Here is a 14,051-nt window from a genome sequence, read left to right as displayed (position 1 = left end):
GTAAAATAGTTGAGTACAGAATACTGCTATAAAATAATAAATATATTTGGAACTCTCGTTCACTTTATTCTGCTTTGTTAGACCCATAGTGAAATAATTTGTACATCTAAATGTGTAAAATATATTCATCCAAATATAACAACTTTTTGAGGTTTTCTGCCAAATTTTTAAATAAATGTTTTTATTTTAGAATAATTTTAGATTTGCAGAAAAATTGCAAAGATAGTACAGACAGTTCACGTATACCCTCCACACAGTGTACTCTATTATCAACACCTTTTATTAGTATGATGCATTTGGTACAATCAATGAATCAATGTTGATGCATTACTATTAATTAAAGTCCATACTTTATCCAGATTTCCTTAGTTTTTACCTAATGCCCTTTTTCTGTTCTAGGATGCCATATTACATTTACTAGTCAAGTCTTCTAAGCCTTCTCTGGGATGCGTCAGTTTCTCAAATTTTCCTTGTTTTTGGCAGCCTTGTCAGTTTTGAGGAGTACTAGTCAGATATTTTGTAGAATGTCCCTTAATTGGGATTTGTCTGATGTTGTCTCATAATTAGAATGGGGTTATGTCTTTTAGAGAGGAAGACCACAGAGAAGTGCTATTCTCTTCACATCATATCAAGAGTATATAGTACTTATATAGCCTCTACGGTGTGATTGTGTGATTGTGAAAACCTTGTGGCTCACACTCTCTGTATCCAGTGTGTGGACAGATGAGTGAAAAAATGGGTACAAAAAAGGAAATGAATAATAGGGATTCATTGGGATGGATTGTTTTGGGTGTTCTTTTTTACTTTTATTTTTATTTTTTATTTTTATTTTATTCTTATTTTTATTTTTTTTATTCTTATTTTTTTTTGAGTAATGAAACTGTTCAAAATTTGATTTGGTGATGAATGCACAGCTATATGATGATACTGTGTACAATTGATTGTACACTTTGAATGATTGTATGGTATGTGACTATATTGCAGTAAAATTGCAAGGAAAAAAAAGAGCATATAGTACAACCTGACTTGTCTGTGTTGATGCTAACCATGATCATTTGACTGAGGTACTGTTTGTCAGATTTCTCCACTCTAAGGTTACTGTTTTTCCTCCTTTCCATACTGTTCTCTTTGGAAAGAAGTTACTATGAATAACTGACACTTAAGAAATGGAAAATTATGCTCCCTTTCTTTGAGGGCAGAGTATTTGCATAAATTATTTGGAATTCTTCTACATGGGAGATTTGTCTTTTCTTCCCCATAATTTATTTATTGAATCAGATATTTCTATCAGTATGGACTTGTGGATATTTATTTTATACTTGGATTATAGTCCAATACTGTTTATTTGCTAAAATTGTTCCAGTTTTGGCCATTGGGAGCTCTTTCATTTGGCTTCCATGTGCCTCTGTCATACCTCTGTCATTGTGGGGATTTTCCTCTGTTTTATTTATTTATTAACATTTACTTTTTTTATAGCAATTCCTTACTTTCTGGCACAACACGATGCTTCAAGCTTACCTTGTATATTTCCTGCTTTAGTACTAGAATAAGCCATTTCTCAAATATATCATTTACCAAGCCCTGGTTCTTTTTATTGGACAGTGATATTAGAGACCCAGATCTGGATAATGAGTGTTCTAGCATCTTGTTTAAACCAAAGAGAGGGTACTAATATTTCTTGAGCTTCTACTATAATTAAGCCAGACACCAGCAAACGTTTTTTGTAAAGGGCCCGATAGTGAATATTTTAGGCTTTGTGGCCATATGGCCTCTGTCACAACTATTCAACTGCTGTTGTAGCAATAAAGCAGCCATAGACAGTACATAAACAAATGGGCATGGCTGTGTTACAATAACAATTTATTTACAAAAACAGGTGCTGGGCCTAATTTGGCCCACAGGCCATAGTTTGCTAACCCCTAATGTAAGTTACATGTGTGGCTTCTGTGTTTCTGGGAGAGAGAAACAGAAAGAGAGGGAGAGAGATCTCAATCCTTGGAGTGAATGAGTCAGGGATTGAGCTCAATTTGTCTAATTGTAAAGCCCGTGTCATTTTTGTAAAGCCCTACTGTGTTCCAGTCGATGCTCAAATTACATTCCAGTACTTCTTTGTCTCTTTTTTCCCCCAATTTCAGAAATTAGTAGACTATTTGATATATAGACCTATTAAGTGGTGCAAGTACTGTACATGAAGCAATGGTGCTGGCTCTCCATGTTGTACTTGGATCTAGAGCTCATTTAATTTAGTCACATACTGTATAGTTATCAGATATAGTTTATTAATAAAATGATCAATGTAGCCAAGGAAGCTGTTTGCTGAAATATGCTTTGAAAAGCGTCATTCAGAGTGAAGACATTTTCCAGGTAACACCATTCATGGCCAGGTGTGTATTTGTATTACTCCTAATGAAGAGCCTCTCGTGTGCCAGCAAACACCAGCACAGAGATGACAAATTCAACAATAGTCTTCTCCAGAGACAAACAGAGGAAGACAATGACAGAAAGATATGACAATTTTAAGATGGAATTAATCCCTTAAAAACAAAAAAAGGGACAATGAGAATCAATGAAAAATTATGAGACTTCTGTGGGCCAAACTACTGATCTCTTGGATCATTTTAGATCCATTGTTGAAACAGATACTTCCCCTCTATATTTGTTTGGTCTTAACTGGACCTTTCCCCAATTATTACCCAGTTTTAAGCCCTGATACTCACAAATCTCTATATGAATTTATAATTCTGTTTACCAAATTCGTTGATCAAAGTTTCCCTTACCATGGCAGCCCAACTATTGGAAATAAACGAAATTTGCTTCCACCGTAAAACAAGGTTACCTGTGTGGTATATATTTTATCTTCAAGCTGTTATAAGTCACAGTAATCAATAGAGAGCTGGGAAAAGAGAACATATTAAAAATAAATCACCCAATATTTCTAGACACGTTTGCCTTATGTAGGACATAAGAACTCTCCTATTATTGATTCTACATTTTTCTAATTGTTCAGAAGCTGTTCTCCGAAATACCAATGATCTTTCTTAGACTGGTTTCAACTGTGCTAAATCTTTCCTCCCATTAAGTCATTGATCAGTGAGGGAGATAAACCTAGAGTGTGGTAGTCAGATGAGACAACAGTTTATATAACTATTGATCATTCATTATATATACTTCTGGGCCAAGGACAAAGTCTGTAGGAATAAGGACTAGTAGATGAGAAACATTGGGCTGAAAGGTTATATTATCAATTCTTTTTGTCTTTAGATAACACTTCAGAGCATATTAATAATAATATTACTACAATTAATTATAGGAATAGCTGTGTCCACCAGACAAGAAAACAGAAACCACTCTAGATGTTTCAAGTGCAGAGGGTTTTAATACAGAGAATTACGGTAGTTACAAAGTTGTCAGGAGGGCAGGTGAACAAAAGCATGCAGAGAGCATCCATTAAGCCATAGCTGCTACCACTCTGGGCTGTGGCCCCACTTTAACACTAAAGATGTTGGTGCTTTCCCAGCTGCTCTTGCTGGAAGCCACATTTCTACTGCAGAGCCCCATTCCCAATGAGGAGCCCATATCCCACTGCTGCTGCTACTTCTGCTAGCAGTGTCTCCATAAGCAGAGAAAATGATACCTCTTTTCCTCCTACTTTCCAGTCTTCTGAACCTAACTCTCAAGGGGAACATCATTTGTCAGCTACCACACCTACAATTCAAGGGTGAGAACTGGCAGGAATACAGCTGATGCCAACAGAAAAATCACCAAATGCATACAATATGACAGTCACTAATTTAAGTATTTTTATGATAGATAAATAAACAATTGATAGGTAAATGACAGATACAGTTCCATTTAATTCTCATAACAACCCTATGAGATAGGTATATATTATCCCTATTTTAACCCAGGGGAAACTGAGGCATAAGGGAACTGGGTAATCTGGCCAAACTCACATAACTATTACGAGGTGGAACTGGGATTTGAACCGAGGCAATATGACTCCGAGTTCACACCTATAATCGTTGTACTACATACAATTCAAGAAGCATAGGTTCTCTGGGCCCCCATTCATTTTCTGGGGTCCCTTTCAAATTATTTCTGATACACACCTGCCCAGGTACTTCATATGGCCTGATTTTCACTTGCCACTGCTGTTTATCTTCCCAGCCTTATGTAGCAACTCCTCTCCTCTTTTATCACTTTGCATTACTGTCAGTAGTTTCTTATGGGTTCCCTTCCCCAGTCATGCTCCCATGAGCCTCTGCTGCTACCACCACACTGGCCTCAGCATGAGGGAAGACACTGCTCTTCCCCTTTCTCTCCACACCTAACATGAACACCTCACCCAAACATGGAACACATTCTTTCTTTACTTCTCTCAACACAGCTAAAGACTCAGTTATAAAGGTTTGGAAGAATTTTACAGAAGGCTGGAGTTAAAGACAGGATACCAAAACAATTATGATGAAATTATGGCTGCTTCTCAAGGCCCATCCTTGAAATGTCCTGGCCTCATTTCTGGCCTGCATCTGTGTGGCTGGGGCCAGACTACTCTGAACAGCTAAAATTCTGAGTCTGCTCTAGACTTGCCAGAGTCATAGCCTAAGCCCCAGTTAGGAGAGTTCCACTTTTATCCCAACTTGGGACTAAATTTCAAAGACTTTATTTCCTTTCCCTTACTAAGAAAAATTATCCAAAACCTGGAAAGCATAGGAATGACTATGTGTCCTCTCAGTGATATACTAGAACCCTATCTAACAGTTCCTCCTAAGGATTATCTAATTCTCTGAAAGAATGCAGTTTTGTTTGATTTACTGTTTACTCTTGATAAGATCACAGATTCTGGGTAGTTATGCCCATGGTTAGAAGACTGTTAAATTGCAGATGATTTTTGTACAATTGAGATGCAAATGATTTCTGTCTGATAAAAAAGATAACCCCAAAGGATATGTTTTATTGGCCTTTAGGACATTAAGCCACTTTGTATTTAATTTAACAATGCCATTCAAGCATTTATTTTCTTTCTGTGACTACCTATAAGACATAGTTTGATCTTTCCTACACTCTTTTGAGCCAGTTTTAGTCTTTGGCTTAACCCCTTATTAATGTTTTTGATATAGGCGTACTTTATGCTTTTATAGGAGTTATTCCCTTTTTAACTTTCAGAAAATTATATTTTGCTACCCTGGTTGGCTTCTCCACAGATTAGTAACTGTAGAAATGATTGCTCTGTTCAGAGCAAGCCTCGGCACGACGTTTACACCTAGTATTTGTGGAAACTGAAAAGATTACAGTGTAGTCCACATACTCTATGGCTAACTATTTTTAAATTTTAAATCAGGATTACAGGCTATTAACTGAAATTTGTTTTACCTTTCTACCTTCTAAGTATCCCTTCAAAATGAATAAACTGAAAAATATATATTATGATTTGGTAATTTTATTACTGAAAGTAACCAAAATATCAAAAATGACCAAATTTAATTACTATAACATTTATGGATGTTCTATTGAGGAGACAAAAGTATTTGAATGAGTAATTAAACTTACATGAATGAAAATTACTATATATTTACTTCATATAATTTATTTTTCTTGTCTTCATGTCAGCAAGATTACTCATTATGTTCTTTTTTTTTAATTCATTTTACTGAGATATATTCACATACCATGCAGTCATACAAAACAAAGTGTACATTCAATTGTTTACAGTACCATTATATAGTTGTGCATTCATCACCAAAATTACTTTTTGACATTCATAGCCATACACACACAAATAATAAGAATAAAAATTAAAGTGAAAACAAACAATTAAAGTAAAAAAAGAACACTGGGTGCCTTTTTTTTTTTCTTCCCCCATTTTTCTCCTCCTCCATCCATAAACTAGACAAAGGGGAGTGTGGTCCATATGGCTATCCCAATAAGCTACACGTTTATACAATCATCTTCAAGATTCATGGGTTCTGGGTTGTAGTTTCATGGTTTCAGATATTTACTGCTAGCTATTCCACTTCATTAGAATGTAAAAAGCATTGTCTATACTGTGCGTAAGAGAGCCCACCAGAGTGACCCCTCAGCTCCTTTTGGACTCTCTCTGCCACTGAAGCTTTTTTCATTTCCTTTCACATCCCCGTTTTGGTCAAGATGTTCTCCATCCCACGATGCCAGGTCTAGATTCCTCCCTGGGAGTCATATTCCACAATGTCAAAGAGATTCACTCCCCTGGGTGCCAGACTGACTTACAGAGTGGCTGAACCATTATACAGTCCCACCAACAATGAATAAGAGTTCCAATTTCTCCACATCCTCTCCAGCATTTGTAGTTTCCTGTTTGTTTAATGGCAGCCATTTTAATTGGTGTGAGATGGTATCTCATTGTGGTCTTAATTTGCATCTCTCTAACAGCTAGTGAAGCTGAACATTTTTTCATGTGTTTCTTGGCCATTTGTATTTCCTATTCAGAGAACTGTCTTTTCATATCTTTTGCCCATTTTATAATTGGGCTGTCTGTACCACTGTCATTGAGTTGTAGGATTTCTTTATATATGCAAGATATCAGTCTTTTGTCAGATACATGGTTTCCAAAAGTTTTTTCCCATTGAGTTGGCTGCCTCATCACCATTTTGACAAATGCCTTTGAGGTATAGCAACTTCTAAGCTTGAGGAGTTCCCATTTATCTGTTTTTTCTTTTGTTGCTTGTGCTTTGGGTGTAAAGTCTAGAAAGTGGCCACCTAATACAAAGTCTTAAAGATGTTTCCCTACATTATCTTTTAGGAGTTTTATGGTATTGTCTTTTATATTGAAATCTTTGGTCCACTTTGAGTTAATTTTAGTGTAGCATGTGAGGTTGGGGTCCTCTTTCACTCTTTTGGATATGGATATCCAACTCTCCCAGCCCCATTTGTTGAAAAAACTGTTATGTCCCAGTTCAGTGGCTTTGGGGACCTTATCAAAGATCAGTTGGCCGTAGATCTGGGGGTCTATCTCCGAATTCTCAATTCGATTCCATTGATCAATATGTCTATCTTTGTGCCAGTACCATGCTGTTTTGACAACTGTGGCTTTATAATAAGCTTCAAAGCCAGGGAGTGTAAGTCCTCCCACTTCGTTTTTCTTTTTTAGAGTGTCTTTAGCAATTCGAGGCATCTTCCCTTTCCAAATAAATTTGACAACTAGTTTCTCCAAGTCTGCAAAGTAGGTTGTTGGAATTTTGATTGGGATTGCATTGAATCTGTAGATGAGATTGGGAAGAAACATTATGTTCTTATAATCAAGATTTTCACATAATTTGAATTCTACTGAGAATAATCCAAATTAGACATCTCTTTTGAGTCATAATTGTTCTTACAAAGGGTTTTTGTTTTTTTAATAATTTCCATTTGCAGAAATTTGTCTGATGAGAAAACAGAAAATGTAATTGTTAATAAAATTATTAAGCAATACACTTGAAATTAATCTATAAATTTACATATTCAAACACTGTAATGGGGGTTACACTTGATAAATTATCACTTCAAAGAAATTATAATGAAATATTTAATTATAAAATTTTCTATCTGTAAAACCCAGAAAACAGTAGCTGTAAAAATTAGTTTCTGTATTATTTGTAGGTGAGTCTTCTGTTTTATAGTCATGCAATATTTTCATTTCTTGTTCAATTTCTTTATATTTTATTGAAAAATCAATTTTGTTGCAAATGTCACATGCAGAATTTTTCAATTAAGGAAAATATTTTTCTCTAAATTTTGAAATAGTATGCTTTAAATTGTTTAAAATTGAAATAGCCAACCTAGATTTGTTCATCTTTGTGTTTGTCAACATTATTAATGGTACGCAACAGATCATATCAAACAATTGTAAATAGCACACATTTAAAATTAATTTCATTTTCTGTTAAAGACCATATTCACTCTTTTTCTGTTGCTGGCAAATCAAAGAATATTTCACTGTTTATATTAGACTATCCAGGTATTTATTTTGAGTCCAGTGGGGATTTTAATACATGAAAAACATTATTTATTCTGCAATTAAATCTGTACAGCATATATACAACAACACTGAGCAGCACCTATATAAAATTACAGTCATATTCTAAAAATACTGACACTCAAATTCCAACCACAGCAATATAAAAATTTTATGCTATTTTGAAAGATAAAATTTCATACTTATACATATTCCACGAGATTCTCAGATCTATTGTGGAATTAGTTAAAAAAAAAAAAAGGTGGAATAATGTGCGTACAAGACAGATTCTTGATAATCTGGACTTTCTGAGGAAAATCTTGTTATAATTTATGTCATTTAACAAGATAAATGGTTAGGTATATTATGTGGACAATTTGTACAATAGGAAAGTATACAAATTCCTCCCTAAACAGAGCTAGATCTTCAAGCATCTCCTTTACCCCACAACACCTCTTGAGTGTTTGTGTGTGGTTTCACCATTTCTCCTTATTTGAGGTATTTCTCTTGTTTTCCTTAACTCTTATAGGCATCTTATTTTAACAGCATACAGTTTGTATTTCCACTGTGTCTTTCAGAGTGGTTATGTAGTAGGATTTTTGTATATATTTCACCAAATGTTTCAAAGAATGCTTTCACCATTGGCATAACTGAGACCATGTTTCCTTATAACAATTCAAAATTTGCCAATACATGGCAAAAAAAATTATCCTAGGTTTTTTTTTTTTACACCACATTTCTTGATCATATAACTTCCTTTAGTAACTTGCTTAGTGCTGTTTCATAAGTCTGTCCTTACAATCTGTTAACAATTTCAATGAAGCTGAAAATTTTATCCAGTTTTTGAAATTTTAATGAAATCTTATGAAACAATTTAATACAGACAAAACTATTTTGCTTTCTAGTTTTTAGTATCCATCTAGGTGCTTCTGAGAAGATATGGTATCACACTTCTGAGAAGATATGGTATCACACTCCACCACTGTCTGACAGAAATACAATGAGTCACGTATGTCATTTTCTAGCTGCTTCATTCAAAAAATAACAATAAGATGTGAAATTAATTTTAATAATGTATTTTATTTAACTGAACATATCTAAAAACAATGTCATTTCAATATGATCAATAGAAAACATTATTAAGGTGTACTACATTCTTTTTCTTTTTCAAAATCCAGTATTTATTTTCTACCTACAGCACTTTTGACACAGACACATTTCAAGGACTCCATGGCCACATTGGCTAACAGCTACCATATTGGACAGTGCAGGTCTAGACCAACCTATATTTAAATTAAGAGAAGTATGAACTTTTTACTATTGCAAAATGTTCTTCAGCTTCCATTAGCGACTGTTGCAATTACTGTACAATTTGCAACTACCACTAAACATGTGAATTGGAACTTGAGATAAGAATACAGACACTCAGCACTAATGAGAAATGGAACTTTGTTAGGCAAGACTCTATTGAATACCTGAAAGGAGGAATTTGACAAGTCGGTTCATTTGTTTTTTTCTCTTACTTAAGCTACTCAAATCATTCCTACCCTAGGAAGTAAAGTCTATCTTAAACTTCATCAGCAACACAACATATAAACCTTTGCACCTTCTGACAGAAGTCTCCTTTGTTCAAAGACATTGGGCAAGAGATGTCGGAAAGGACTTTTTGAGGTCTGACCAGTATTTGTGATATGTGGAGCCCTCTAAAGTGCTGGGCCCAGGAAAAGGGCCTCTTTTTCTGGATCTAAAGATGCTCTAGGGCAGCAACAGGTCATTCAAGTCAATATCTTTCACAATGTCTGAAAAATCCAGGTTTTGGATATCAGTTGTGTGATCTAAATTCTGACTATCCCACCCCAATTTAGTTCCTGGTTAAAAGTCAGTTATTCATGACCCTTGCTGTCTAAGGCTTGTTTCATGAGTAAATGCTCAACGAATACACTACGTTTAAGCAAGAAACACTTTGTAATTGCTGGCCATCCTGTCTCTAAAAGAGAGATTTTAGAGGAAAAACCAAGCATTCAGAAATAGTCCTCTGATTTCAAAGTTCTAAATAATCACCCTACTTTATTTCAAGGACAAAGAACAGGAGGGATGGCACTTGCTTTATGTATGCGTAACTAAATGGCCTAATAAGGTGTCCCTCCTTCCCCATCAAAGCAATCTGCACTTTAAAGGACTATTCAAATACCACCATTTTCCTCACAAATTTCTTTTCAAATCTCTTTAGAAATTTTTTTTATCTGGCCTCAAAATACAGAAAGAGTAAGATTTTTCAAAGTTGAGTTCTAAAATGGTTAATGAATGGTTTTTGCAAGTCATTCATTTATTCATAAAAGCATATTTTGATTACCTCTCCATTCTAGCCACTATTCTAGTTGCTAGGGGTAAAAGTGCGTAATCCATGCTTTTGGTCTTTTAAAGAATATGTGTCGCTGTCTGACTTATTTTTTTTTGTCCATAAAAATATTTCTGTAGACAAGAGGCTTTGAGAACACAAAAAGATCTACTAGACATGCAGGCATAGCATTCATTTCAGTGCTATATCTCCAGGGTAATGAAAATTCAATTCAATTCCCCGTATTAATCTGCACTCCTTTTCTGACTGTTGATGACCTTTAAACCATGAATTGCCACAATCTAACAGGGGGCTTGGAGAACGCAGCTGGAACTCCCCTCTGACAAATACTGACACCCTAGAAGGAATAAATTCAACCCAGTTACAGCCACATCTTTACAATCCCCACACAACTGCACACAATTGCTTATTCTGCAGAAGGGATCAATGGATTATCTGTTGTTTCTAATAACCTACATCATCACTCTTTTCTATTTATGGGCAAAATGGCAGATTAAAGATAGCACAATTAAGATTGAAGTTTACCACATAATGGCTTTAAGAAATTATTGTTAAGGGTATAATTTGTTAATTCTAGACATCCATTAACTTATCCATTTATTAGTTGTAACCCAGGATAGGGGAGATGTCGGTGTGTTTCTGATTTCAGGCTCAACAGCCCAGGAAACACACCAGTGAATACTGGCCACTAAGGACTGATGAGTGCTTATTCTGAATAACTTAAATCAGAGAACACAGTAAATCACTAATTTTACTGAAAATATAGTGAATGTATTTATGAAATTTTATTTGAATTAAAACATAAAATCTTATTAAATATTCATTTTCTAATTCTTCAAACACAATGCTGGCCAATTTTTTATTATAATAGTTTTATATAAATATATTTGCATATATAAACTCTCTCTAGTAGCCCAAGGCGTGTTCAAATGTATTAGCCCATTTATCTTCATTATAGTCCCTATGAGATTCAGGGCGACTTTTATTATCTCCTCCTTGGAAATAGCAAAAGTGAGAGAACAATAGGTTAAATGAATTTAAGGAACCATAAGTTGATTTATAGCTTTAAAACCCTGGAACATAAAATCATACTTAGTTTACAATTTATTTTTAAAAGTAATGATTTCCCAGGTGTTTAAAAGCTGGTATTTATCACCTTAGACTTTATCTGATAATTGTAAAATGTAGTGGTTTTTCAATTACCCTGAAGGCCCATATTTTATTTCTCAAGATATACTGCATAGAAGAAAATAATGATTGAATGATGTATATCTAAATATTAATAGGATTTAATCAATAATTAACTCATGGAGAAAATTCAACAATTTCTACTCATGCATGAATACTTGGGTAATTAATTTATGGATAAATGTCAAAAATGCAATTCACAATTTCCCACAGAGTTTTAGCATTCTAAATATACCTCATATAATCATTCACTTTCAAATGTGTCATAAGAGGAGATTTCATGAGGGTGTAAAATAGCCAATATACAGTTCAGATGACTTTTATAACCTTGGTTCAAATGAAAATCAGGGTGGAGAAAAAGCCCCATATGCTTTAGCTACAAAAGGAAATAATAAAAACCCAGACATATAAGACAGTCTCCAAACCTTGCCTTAATAGGCTGCCTGCTCTTGTGAGGCAACCCTTTGGGAATGGTTTAATTGATGTCCTAGCCTAAGGGGTGCTCCACAAACTCTCAACCTGTGTGCCAGTAGTCAGCTCTTGCCTTCATCTCCTCCCAGTATTGACATCCTTTCTTTGCTGATCTTAGCATAAAAAAAGCTTTAAAAAAAAAAAAAAAATCAGAGGCAAGGTGACAGAAGCCTTTGTTTACTTTCTGTCTTTGTTCTTTCTTTTCCATTCCTTTTCTTTTTTAAGAAGAGGCTATGTATGAGTGATTCAAATACAGTTAATGCAGAGGATTGCTCTATCTCCTGAATATAGTTTCTAGCAGGAGACTCTGTAAATATGACCCATTAACACTTTACAAGCATGCATTTATTTCTCTTGTCAAAATACTCAAACTATTGTCCTGTACTGATGTACTGTATTGTACTAAAGCCATGGAGCCTTCGAGACTCTGACTAAATGCTACAGAATGATTTGAACATGACTGACAATTGTTTATCAATGGCAGAGGTTGACACTCTGGTGAAGTGTTCCAAATGGAAATCGGGTGGCACTCAGGGTGATGCATGCAAAGCATCTAGCACATTGCCTGATTATAACATAAAAAGCAATAAATAAGCCTTGGTTACTTTTCTCTTCCCTCCTTCAGTCTGTGTCAGCTGAACGTTGTCCAGCTCATGGGGTATCATCTTCTGCATTAGCGTGCGTGAGAGGTGCAGAAGGAGAATTTCTGTGCAACGAGGCTCAATAATTGCCCTCCTAGAAAGCCTCAAACCCACTGTGCTTTAAGGCTTGTTGACCATTTAAAACACACACTGCTCGCTTTTCTAAATGGCTGTTTTCTTTGCTGCCATCACAGAACAAAGTATCTTTGGTACTACAAGGCACTTGAGCTTCTCCTCATTGACTCTGGAATATGATTTTGATAAGAATAATTCTCCTTTTCATAACTATCAATAAAAGCTCTGTGTGCTAAAAATTAAAGTATTTTACTGACTATGATACTGAAGTATCTTCAGAGATAAAATGGATTGACTTTACATATCTCCATGCCTGCCTGGAATGTCACTCAGAGCCAAAAGTAGAGAGTCAGCCGGCAGTGTGATTCACCATATTCGTTAAACTCATCTTTTCTGATGCAAACTGTTTTTATTGGACTTGGACTAGGCCTGAATATTGGTGGGGGGTGGGGGGTAGGGGTGCAACAACAGGAGCTGATCAAGTTCTCTGTCTGGAGTCAATTAGTCATCGTTCTTCCCAAATTCACTAACATCTTTGAGAGTGGTTTTCTGTGTTCTGCTACATCATCATCATCATCATCAACATCATCATCATCATCATCATTATTATTATTATTATTTATACGGTACATAGAACAGAGTAGGCTCACCCAAAAGAGCCCACTAAGGTGCTCTGAATTGCGCTTCTAAGGTAAGAAGGTTCCCATGACCACCGAATTTCAAATGATCCCTTTCCCAAGACACTGCATAACACATCACCCTAATTAATTTTCTTTGTAGCCCTTATCACCATCTGACCCTTTCTAGTTCATTTGGTTTCCTGTTTTTTTATCTGGTATTTCCATGGAGGGCAGGACACCCAGCACTTAGAAAACTGCCTGAATTATTATAGGCATAAAATAAATATTTGTTGAAGGAATAAATAAATGAGGAATGCTAAGGTTTTCAAAAGTTTCCTCCTTAGGAAAGTAGCTATCATTGTCAAGCTGGTATGTTTAATTTAGTTTATTTAGTTTTTAACTCTCAGCCCATCCCTGGAAAATGATGAAATAGCCCTATGCCTATTACATTCTTCATTCCTCTTGGAAAAAAAGAAAGAGAACGAGAACAACCCATATCTCTTAAAATGCATGAGCAGATCCAGCTAATGTTTAGTACCATGAAACAAAAGTCAAAGGAACTCTAGACTATATCAGACCTTAGAAGTTTGGTTGTAATTGAGTCAAATTCGCAAGAATATGAAACAAGAAAAATTCAATTAATAGTTGTTTTGGCAGGTAGAAGTATTTGTTAGAATGGTGCCAGAATAGGGAAGAATTCTTTCAGTCATTAGAATCCATCTCTTTCA

Source organism: Choloepus didactylus, chromosome 8 (assembly GCF_015220235.1).
Source record: "Choloepus didactylus isolate mChoDid1 chromosome 8, mChoDid1.pri, whole genome shotgun sequence".
Lineage (NCBI taxonomy): Eukaryota > Metazoa > Chordata > Mammalia > Pilosa > Megalonychidae > Choloepus > Choloepus didactylus.
Note: the sequence above shows the minus strand (reverse complement) of the source record.